The 11,373-nt window shown below is 43.8% G+C and overlaps 1 pseudogene; it reads left to right on the forward strand.

Annotated features, from left to right (window-relative positions):
• Positions 1-583: 583 nt before the first annotated feature.
• Positions 584-2,833, forward strand: LOC107109190 (annotated as a pseudogene).
• Positions 2,834-11,373: the final 8,540 nt, after the last annotated feature.

Raw genomic sequence — 11,373 nt, forward strand, 5'->3', positions numbered from 1 at the left:
TTACTCAGCTCTGAGTAATGTTTTGTTTGAGGCAATCATAAAGTCCTCTGCGTAAGGAGGGAAGGAGACCTCCTGGGGGCCTGAAATCTGGAGGCTCAGAAGCTCCTTCTGGGAAGAGCTTAGCTGTGGCTCTTGAGGAGTTGAAGTATCCTTAAATACTAGATATTCTGGGGAAAGGTGAAGGGGTGGTTAGGACCAGCCAAGCTGGACGAGGCCAAAGGACCATCAGTCACATAGATGACTTTGGACCCTACCAGTCCTCCCAGGTGCTAACAGGATCTCTCTCTTTACTCCAGCAGAGGATGAGCAGACAAATGAGGAGGGTGAGGAACTTCATCAGCAAATGTCAGATAGAGTTAAAAAGGAAGATCTGAATCTAGGCAGACCAAGGAAAAGGAAAGGCACCCATGTGGTTGAGAAGAGAGATGGAAGAAAGCATTGTGTACAGTTTACAAACCGCAGAATAATGAAGGCAAATAAATCAATTCCATGTGGAAAGTATTTCAGAAGTAGATCACAGCTCTTTGTGGACCAAAGAATACACAGAGGTGAGAAACCTTTTGAATGTTCAGACTGTGGAAAGCAATTCAGTCAGAGTGGCAGTCTAAAACGACATCGAATAACCCACACAGGGGAGAAATTTTTTGTATGCCCAGAGTGTGGGAAGAGATTCAGTGATAGTGGCAATCTAAAACAGCATCAAAAAACCCATTCAGGGGAGAAACCTTTTGAATGCTCAGAGTGTGGAAAGAGGTTCAGTCGGAGTGGCAGTCTTCAACTGCACCAAAGAACCCACACAGGGGAGAAACCTTTTGAATGCTCAGAGTGTGGAAAGAGGTTCAGTCGGAGTGGCAGTCTTCAACTGCACCAAAGAACCCACACAGGGGAGAAACCTTTTGAATGCTCAGAGTGTGGAAAGAGGTTCAGTCGGAGTGGCAGTCTTCAACTGCACCAAAGAACCCACACAGGGGAGAAACCTTTTGAATGCTCAGACTGTGGAAAGAAATTCAGTCAAAGTAGTAATCTTCAACAGCATCAGGAAACCCACAGTGGGGAGAAACTTTTTGAATGCTCAGAGTGTGGAAAGAGGTTCATCAGCAGTGGTAACCTTCAGCGGCATCAGATAACACACACAGGGGAGAAACCTTTTGAATGCTCAGAGTGTGGAAAGAGGTTCATGAGCAGTGGTAACCTTCAGCGGCATCAGACAACACACACAGGGTAGAAACCTTTTGAATGCTCAGAGTGTGGAAAGAGGTTCATGAGTAGTGGTAACCTTCAACGGCATCAGACAACTCACACAGGGGAGAAACCTTTTGAAGGCTCAGACTGTGGAAAGAAATTCAGTCAAAGTAGTAATCTTCAACAGCATCAGGAAACCCACAGTGGGGAGAAACTTTTTGAATGCTCAGAGTGTGGAAAGAGGTTCATCAGCAGTGGTAACCTTCAGCGGCATCAGATAACACACACAGGGGAGAAACCTTTTGAATGCTCAGAGTGTGGAAAGAGGTTCAAACAGAGCGGCACTCTTCTGCTGCACCAAAGAACCCACACAGGGGAGAAACCTTTTGAATGCTCAGAGTGTGGAAAGAGGTTCATGAGCTGTGGTAATCTTCAACAGCATCAGGGAACCCACAGTGGGGAGAAACCTTTTGAATGCTCAGAGTGTGGAAAGAAATTCAGTCAGAATAGCAGTCTTCAAATGCATCGAAGAACACACACAGGGGAGAAACCTTTTGAATGCTCAGAGTGTGGAAAGAAATTCAGTCAGAATAGCAGTCTTCAAATGCATCAAAGAACACACACAGGGGAGAAACCTTTTGAATGCTCAGAGTGTGGAAAGAAATTCAGTCAGAATAGCAGTCTTCAAATGCATCGAAGAACACACACAGGGGAGAAACCTTTTGAATGCTCAGAGTGTGGAAAGAAATTCAGTCAGAGGGGCAATCTTAAAGAGCATCAAAGAACCCACACAGGGGAGAAACGTTTTGAATGCTCAGAGTGCGGAAAGAAATTCAATAAGAATAGCACTCTTCAAATGCATCGAAGAACACACAGTGGGGAGAAACCTTTTGAATGCTCAGAATGTGGAAAAAGGTTCAGTGTGAGTGGCAGTCTTCAACGGCATCAGACAACTCACACAGGGGAGAAACCTTTTGAATGCTCACACTGTGGAAAGAAATTCAGTCTGAATAGCAGTCTTGAAATGCATCAAAGAACCCACACAGGGGAGAAACCTTTTGAATGCCCAGAGTGTGGAAAGAGGTTCATGAGCAGTAGTAACCTTCAGCGGCATCAAAGGACCCACACAGGGGAGAAACCTTTTGAATGCTCAGAGTGCGGAGGGAGATTCAGTTGGAGAGGCGATCTTGAACGGCATCAAAGAACCCACACAGGGGAGAAACCTTTTGAGTGCTCAGACTGTGGAAAGAGGTTCAGTGTGAGTGGCAGTCTTCAACTGCACCAAAGAACCCACACAAGGAAGAAACCTTTTGAATGCTCAGACTGTGGGAAAAAATTCATTCGGAGTGACTATCTTCAACAGCATCAGGGAACCCACACAGGGGAGAAACCTTTTGAATGCTCAGACTGTGGAAAGAGATTCAGTCGGAGTGGCAGTCTTCATCTGCACCAAAGAACCCACAGTGAGGAGAAACCTTTTGAATGCTCAGACTGTGGGAAAAAATTCAGTCGGAGTAACTATCTTCGACAGCATCAGGGAACCCACAGTGCAGAGAAACCTTTTGAATGCTCAGAGTGTGGAAAGAAATACAGACAGGGTGGCACTCTTCAAGAGCATCAAAGAATGCACAAAGGGGAGAAACCTTTTGAATGCTCACTGTGTGGAAGGAGATTCACTCGGAGTGGCACTCTTCAACAGCATCAAAGAACCCACACAGGGGAAAAAGTTTAACTGCTCGGAGTGTTTCAAGAGATTCAGTTTGAGTTGCCATCTTGAACAGTAGCTAAGAACCTATCTAGAAGGCATATCTTGAGTTCTCAGAGTGTGGAATGAGATTGATAACAGTAGCAGTCTTCAACGGTGTTACAGATCCCACAGAGAGACAAAACGTTTTGAATCTTCAGAGTGTGGAGTTTAACTCAGCATGGAAATCGTGTACAGCATCAAAGAACCCACTCAAGGAGAAGCCATGTAACTGCTTAGCCCATGAAAATAACTTTTCTCTAATTTCACACACAAAAGAAAAGCACAAACCATATAAAGCATTGAATCTATATGAACTCTTGAAAAAACATTGAATCTGCACCGAAATCGTACCCTAACCAGGAAGAAATGTTAAAAATGGTTGGACTGTGGAACAAAGTTTAGCCTCAAATACATCTCTGTATAGAAGTATTGATTTGTATAAACCCCTGCCTCCCCCCTGGAATGTGTCCCTGCTGTGTTGATTTCCTATTGAAACCAAATGGCTTGAACATTTGGTCAGAGAAGCTCTATTGCCATGCCATTAAAACATGCCTTCACAGTTCTATGCTGGCAGAAGACCAGATGGCCTAGCAAACAAGCAAACAGTCACGTACAGAATGGGGCTTGGGGTTGGGGGTCACATGCCTGCAGGTGTGGCCTTCAAGACAACTGACCATTTAGAAGTTGTCCCCATGACAACCAAAAAGTTGACCACATCCCCTGTCTACTTGCGATTGGCTGATGGCCACAGCCGATTATAATTAGATTGGGGTTCTTAATTGTCAGACCCTTGGAGGAGAGTCAGATTTTCCTCTTACTCTCTCTACTGTTGAATTGCACCTGGGAAATGCTGTCCCAGGGAGAACAAAGGACTCCTTTGTGAGCTGACCATGTGCTTGCAAGGATGGAACTATTGTTTCTCAAGATACCTGGACTCTTCCAATCTATTCTGGACTGATAACTGTTCCTGACTTGGTAAATATGCTTCTTACTGTGTAGTTAAGGCAAGATTTGCCTAGGATGTTATTTTGAATCCTTCTAGTCTGTGCTAAGCCTGTACTGAATAAACTTTATTCTTGTTTATAAATAGTGTCTGTTTTGATGGGTAACTGAACTTTAAGCTAAGTCCTGTAGCCTAAATCACTGACCAGTTGTGCTACCCTGTAAGATGAACTGCACACTCTATACTGAGTTGCTAATGTGTAAAACCGACATGCTGAGATTCTGGGAATCTCTAATCTCAGGCTGGTGAGGGGTTAAGCTTAGAGGTTCCTGATGGCTATATTGTCTGTAAATTCAGAGAGGCTATATCTCTGGATTCTTGTGTAACGTATTGTTCCAGTGTAGAATTCTCTCCCCCTCATCCAGGACTGGCCTGGAGGGGCAGAATCTATACATGGTGGCAGCGCTGTCCTATACATGGTGACAGCATCAGGATCAGTGGACTGGAGTTCCGTTGCCATAATTATGGGTGTGTTGCCCTGTGTGCAGAGCTTGCTCAGACTGTGAGGAAGTTTTTGTTATTTTACAATAGTGTTAGATAGGAATGTTTTTCCAGAGGGAGGTGGAGCATGGAAGAAGTGCAGATGCCTGGCTGTTTACTGGCTCTAGGGACCCCCCTGGTGCACAAGAGACTGAGAATGGGTCTGCCTCTCCCAATTCTGTGCATTTAACCAGCCAGGAGGTTGGCAAGCAAAGGGGTCATGACATCACCAGTCATGGCATCACCAGTGGTGAAGGCATCACCGAGATCAACTGGGAGCTGTCCATCCACCAGCTGGAAAAGTGGTGCTGGAATGCAGCTTTTGCTGGCCAAAAGAGCCTCTGAATGCTGGAACAACGTTTGCCTGTCGTCTGCCGAGATTTCTGCCTTGGGGAGAAGCCTTTGCTCCAGAGGAGGCAGCTGTGGTTGCGCTGAGCATTGGGGAAGGGGCAGTGAGGGATCCACTCTCCCACGTGTACGTTTCTCCAGGTGAAGCCAGTGTACTCTACCTGTCAGAGGAGAAGAGGAGCATTCTGCTTCGCCTGCTTTGCCGTCAAGATGTGTGTGGATGGGTGCTCAGCTCCACACCATAGAGGTGCAGCTGTTCTGTGTGGCCAGGAAGAGGATAGGGGCTTTGGATGATCCACTCCCCCAAGTGCAGAGAGCCTTTTCCTAAAGCCGCAAGCAGCGCACTCTGTCAGAGGAGAAGATGAACTCTACTCCTGCTCGCCTATCAAGACCTGAGGATTCCAATCCGGTTTGTGTTTGACTGCCAAATCTATCACATCAAAGTGCCTGTGTGGAAAGCCAGAAGTGGATTGAAGGAACTTTCGCCAGACCTCTGTCGTCCGAGCCTACCTCAGGCTGTGTGGACAAAGGGCAAGTGGACTGGAGGAGGGTTGAGTGTTTTCTTCTGGAATGCAAGCTAACCTGTTAACTTGTGAGTTGTTTTGCTCGGGCTGGAATGGCCTCTATGTGTGTCTGTTTGTGAGATGGCCTCTGTGTGGGTTGTTTGTCTCTCTGTGTGTGATCTGAGCTGAGGCTGGAAGGGTCACTGGTTCCCTGGGAGAAGGGGGGAAGTTTTGGGCATTTGTCCGAGTAACCGTACATTGCTCGCTGGCTTGTCGATTAGTTCAACCTGATTGCTAGCCATGGTCCTGATTCCTTGCCCTTTCCAGAGAAAGAGGGAAATACAATGAGTTTGCTGAGTGCAAGGTTTTGATCTGCTCAAACCCTTGAGAATTGCTGAAGAATGTCCATGTGTTAAAGATGCTTTTGTGAGCGGGACTGTTGTGGTGCCGCCAATGTCCTCTCATTGTTGTATGTAAGCTTTTGCTTGCTTGCCTGTGTGTGTCTGTGGGAGTGAATTGGGATGTCAGACGGATCAGACCTACTTTGGGTGCTGACCAGAGAAGTGCTGGGTCCCTTCTCACCCTCCTGACCCTTCGGTTGCCTCTACGGTAACTGATGTGTGGCTGGGATAGAGCCAAGTGTGTTCTTCTGTGGCTGGAGAAAGCCCAATGATTTTAACCACCCTGTATCAGACTTGCTAGGGATGTGCAATTTCTGACCTTGCAAGATTATGATGTTATGATTTTTGTCTACTGTGAATGTTCTAAACTGTTTTTTCTTTCTGTAAACTTGAAAATTTTAAGCTGTGCCCGGAGTGAAGCTGAAAACTCAATGGGTTTTCAATTGAGTTTTGTCCTATGTTTGTTTCTGTATTCCTTATGTAATGATGATGTATCATGTGTCTACTGACTCTGTTGTGATATTTAGTGTAATCCTCAAATGTATGCATGTTCCCTGAGGACTAGAGTAGATGATAATTGGGGTATCTACCCCGAATTTCCATCTTTAAGGGGGAGGGTGTATAGAAATATTGATTCCTATAAACCCCTGCCTCCCCCCTGGAATGTGTCCCTGCTGTGTTGATTTCCTATTGAAACCAAATGGCTTGAACATTTGGTCAGAGAAGCTCTATTGCCATGCCATAAAAACATGCCTTCACAGTTCCATGCTGGCAGAAGACCAGATGGCCTAGCAAACAAGCAAACAGTCACGTACAGAATGGGGCTTGGGGTTGGGGGTCACATGCCTGCAGGTGTGGCCTTCAAGACAACTGACCATTTAGAAGTTGTCCCCATGACAACCAAAAAGTTGACCACATCCCCTGTCTACTTGCGATTGGCTGATGGCCACAGCCGATTATAATTAGATTGGGGTTCTTAATTGTCAGACCCTTGGAGGAGAGTCAGATTTTCCTCTTACTCTCTCTACTGTTGAATTGCACCTGGGAAATGCTGTCCCAGGGAGAACAAAGGACTCCTTTGTGAGCTGACCATGTGCTTGCAAGGATGGAACTATTGTTTCTCAAGATACCTGGACTCTTACCATGGACTATTCTGGACTGATAACTGTTCCTGACTTGGTAAATATGCTTCTTACTGTGTAGTTAAGGCAAGATTTGCCTAGGATGTTATTTTGAATCCTTCTAGTCTGTGCTAAGCCTGTACTGAATAAACTTTATTCTTGTTTATAAATAGTGTCTGTTTTTTTTCTTTAATAAAAGCTTTATTGACTCTCCTAAAAAGGAGAGGTATTTCGCTTAAATAGAAAAATAGGGAAGGTATATAGTGGGAGAAAGAGAAAGCTGAGTGATATATTAGCTTGTACATGTCTGTTAGTAATGTCCAAATTATCTTCTTAGGCTTCTTCTGTGTGCAGTCAAACTTCTTTCTTCAATCCAGTTAAAAGTGTTATCTATGTTAGTATATTAGTAGTGTTCCTCTGATGTTCTGTTATTAGAGTTTCCTCGAGGCGCATTCAGAACCGTTCCTTCGCGTGCTGGCTTCTTTTAAATTCCCAGTTTCATGGAGGAGCTTCTTCTGTTTCCCTCTTTCCGGCTTTTTACAATCCTCCTTCGGGTCGCTGTTAACGCTTTCAGTTCATATGCTGTAAATCCTCACTCTTTCATGCCTTTTCAAAAGATCTCTGGCTTTGAGAATGGTTTTTGAATTCCGGTTTCGCTTTTAAACGCTCCCATTCTCTTCGCTGGATCTTCCTCCACAACTGTTGACTTTTAAAAGCGCTTAAAAGGCACTTTCTCGCTGTCACGGTTCAACTTTTCTCATAGTTCCCCGTCAGATTCACAACCATAAACAATCCAAACATTAATCAGCCGGTTCTCACGAAAAAGGAAACGCCCAGACCGGAAGTTCCTCCCTTCTTCTCCGCTTGTCTTTTAGCCCAGCTCCGACATCTTGTTATTTTTGTTTTCTTTTAATAAACTTCTTAAAACGCGCTCCAAAGAAACAGAAGTCTTGCTTTTCTCCAAATGCATCAAAAGAAGTCACTACTATTCGCACAATCCTTCCCCCCCTTTTTTTCCTCGCTTACAAGGTTAGAGGATTAACCTCCTCGTCTTTTCTGCAGGGGGAGGGGGGGAGCGCTCTTAATTCTTTTTCTCCGCATTTTGACAACTCACAGTTTAGCCGATCTTTCCTTTTTTCATTTTATCGGTTGCTCGCTTTATCACTCGGTGACGTCTGGTGGCTCCGCTAAACCCCGTGTCGGGGTCGCTCACGCAGCAAGGTCCATTGGGGCAGGGCATGGCGAGAGCCTCAATTTCCGACCATTCGGCCGAGAAAGAGGCTCCCCCTGGAGCGCCCTATCGCGCCCCGGATCCGAGCTCCTCTTTCTGAGGGGCTCATTTGGGTCTCCGCTCACGCGGATTCCCTCCTCCACCGCGGGCGGGCGAGACGCCCTCGGGAGCGACCCGAGGATGCATCCGCCATTCGCGGGAGCCAGACCGGAAGCCCATAAATAGTGTCTGTTTTGATGGGTAACTGAACTTTAAGCTAAGTCCTGTAGCCTAAACCGCTGACCAATTGTGCTACCCTGTAAGATTAACTGCACACTCTATATTGAGTTGCTAATATGTAAAACCGACATTCTGGGAATCTCTAATCTCAGGCTGGTGAGGGGTTAAGCTTAGAAGTTCCTGGTGGCTATATTGTCTGTAAATTCAGAGAGGCTATATCTCTGGATTCTTGTGTAACGTATTGTTCCAGTGTTACCCTAACCGGGTAGAAATGTTAAAAATGGTTGGACTGTGGAACAAAGTTTAGCCATGTTTGAAGGCCTCAAATACATCTCAGAGGAAAGAAAGCAAGGATGGGCTCTGCCGGTTGAAGGCAATTCAAGATCAGCTCATGTCTCCTTTAACCCAGAGGAGTCACACAAGGGAGGGACCTCATACATGCTCACAGTGTGGCAAGAGCTTGAGGGACAAATCCCATTTTCCTGTTCTTCACAGGATCCATATGAGGGTGAAACATTTCTATAGCTGGTCCTGATGAGGGTCTTCTTCAGACACCCAGATTTTGGGGGTTCAGAAAGTAGTTACCCAAGGGAGGGCTGTGAGGTCCTGCTACTTGGGGAGACTGTTTCTTCTTTAAAACAATGATGAGAGACATCATTGCCAAGTTCCCGGACTCTCGTACCAAAATGGCGATCATTGAGGCAGCGCGGGCCAAGGGATCTCTTCAGTTTAACGGCACGAAGATTTTGGTCTTGCAAGACCTCTCATTGGAAACCCTACTGAAAAGGAAGCAATTAAAGCCGATTACCACAGCTCTGGTCTCTGCAGGCATCAAATACCGTTGGTCAGCATACTACAAGCTCCTTGTTTCACATCAAGGTTCCACTCAGCTTATAGTTGATTATGACGCCGGGCTTCAGCTGCTAAAAGATTTCAACCTACCTCTTCCACAAGAAAATCCCAACGAAGATGACGGAGGGCAGAAAGACCGACCTTCTAATCGCTGGAGGAAACCATCGCCTAAGAACTCTTGAACTTCCATTTCTTTTCCCCTTTTTATTTAAAAAATATACAAGGTTTTCCGCTTCTACCTTCAACCTCATACTGATCGTCTCCACAAACATCTAAGTATTACTGGTAGAAGGGGATGCTTTTACTACTATTGGGATAATAAATGTCTGTTATTATATATGCTTATTTTTAGCTTAAAGATCTGCAATTGAGTCATCTGCCTATTATAATTAGTTAAGCACTTAATACAACGAATCAACTGTTCATAATTCACGGAATTAAAGGTTAAGCTAATATTTTAATCTCTGATAATACACCTCAGGGTGATTTCATAGATTGGGAGGGGGGGCCTAAAGAGGTTCTAGCTCCTTTATTTGGTTTTATTTTAGTTTTTAACAGTTAACATTGATGACATTTAAGAGTTCCCTGTGTAAAAGGAATTGCAGAACATCTCTGAATGTTCTGCACAGTTTTTGTAACAGTCTAATGTTGGTTATAATGTTTTTACAGTTTTTAAAGTTTTATATAATAGTTAAGAACTTTTCAGTAAGGAACTCAGCATTTATAAATGTTCTGCATGTAACTAACAAATAGTTTATCACAAGCCATAAGCTAGATAGTAAATTTTTAACTATTAACTATTTTAATAATATCAACAGTAATGCATTTTCTTCTCATTTTAACCTGTTCCATACTGAACGCTTCCCTTGGGATCAATCTTAATCAACTTTTAATCTCATTAGTTGTTTTATGGTTTAATGAATTTATAATGTATTTTGCTATCAAGGTTCATTCACCCACTTTGGAAATATGACCATCCACTCCGATTTTAAATTTATCTCTCTTAATTGCCATGGCCTAAACAACATTATCAAACGAAAGAGAATGCAATCAGCTTTATTGTCTCAAAGGCCGGACATCATCTTTCTTCAGGAAACACATCTTAATAACAAACAGCAAAAAATCTTTAATACACACTATTTTTCTTCTCAGCATCTGGCCCCAGGTTCTTCCAAATCCAGGGGCATTGCAGTACTCATTAGCAAAAAAATCAGATTTAAACCAACCAAAATTTAAAAAGATCCAAGAGGCAGCTTTATTATGCTAGAGGGCACACTAAACAATAATCCTATCACTCTGACCTCTCTATACGCCCCCAATGAAGGGCAAATATCTTTTATCAGAGATACTCTAAGTATTCTAGACTCCTTCAGTGAAGGCCCCCACGTTGTAGGAGGATACTTTAACTTAACATCTGACCCCACAATGGATAGATCTCACTACAAACCAAAAATCCAGAAGCCTTTGCTCCTTAACACTGGTTCGCTCACTCAATTTCAATCAGTTCTCAAAAAACATAATCTCTGTGACTTATGGAGAACCAGACATCCAACAGAAAGAGGATACACTTACTTCTCCCCAAGACATCATACGCACTCACACATAGATTATATTTTAGTTTCAAATTCAATCGTCAATTCATTTACTTCATCTGACATAGGAACCCGTATATGGTCCGATCATTCATGGGTCGAATGTAGTTTGCGAGATAAAGATCACACCGAACGCTCCTCAAATTGGCAACTCAACAATAATATTTTATTGGTGAATTCAATTACAGAAGACATAGAAAAAAGCATAACAGAATTTTTTCAACATAATGAATCTTGCGGAGTATCCAAACAATTCGTATGGGATGCATTAGTAGCCGGTCTCAAAATTAATCACTCTAAAACCCTACTTTACCCCATTCTTTTGACTTCCTCCGAGCAACGATTCATCAAGAAGCACTACGATTACAACACAGTATCTTATGAAACCCTGATAAGACCAAGAAAAATGGGAGGCCTAGCTCTCCCTGATCTGCAATTATACCATACCGCTGCGAACTTGTTAGGCTTATTAAAACACTACAGTTCTTCCTTTAAATCGGATTGGAAAACCATTGAAGAAACTCACCTGAACAACATACCTTTCCAATCCATACTATGGGAAACCAACTCAAGAAGACCGTCATCAATCCTTCGAAACTCTTTTCTCTCCACCTTAATGGCAATTTGGGATAAAAGAAAAAAACATGTTAGCACCATCAGTTTCGCCCATGACAACTTTCACTAATGTCACCAG

Source organism: Gekko japonicus, unplaced genomic scaffold, assembly GCF_001447785.1.
Source record: "Gekko japonicus isolate JY-2015 unplaced genomic scaffold, Gekko_japonicus_V1.1 scaffold7409, whole genome shotgun sequence".
Taxonomy (NCBI): domain Eukaryota; kingdom Metazoa; phylum Chordata; class Lepidosauria; order Squamata; family Gekkonidae; genus Gekko; species Gekko japonicus.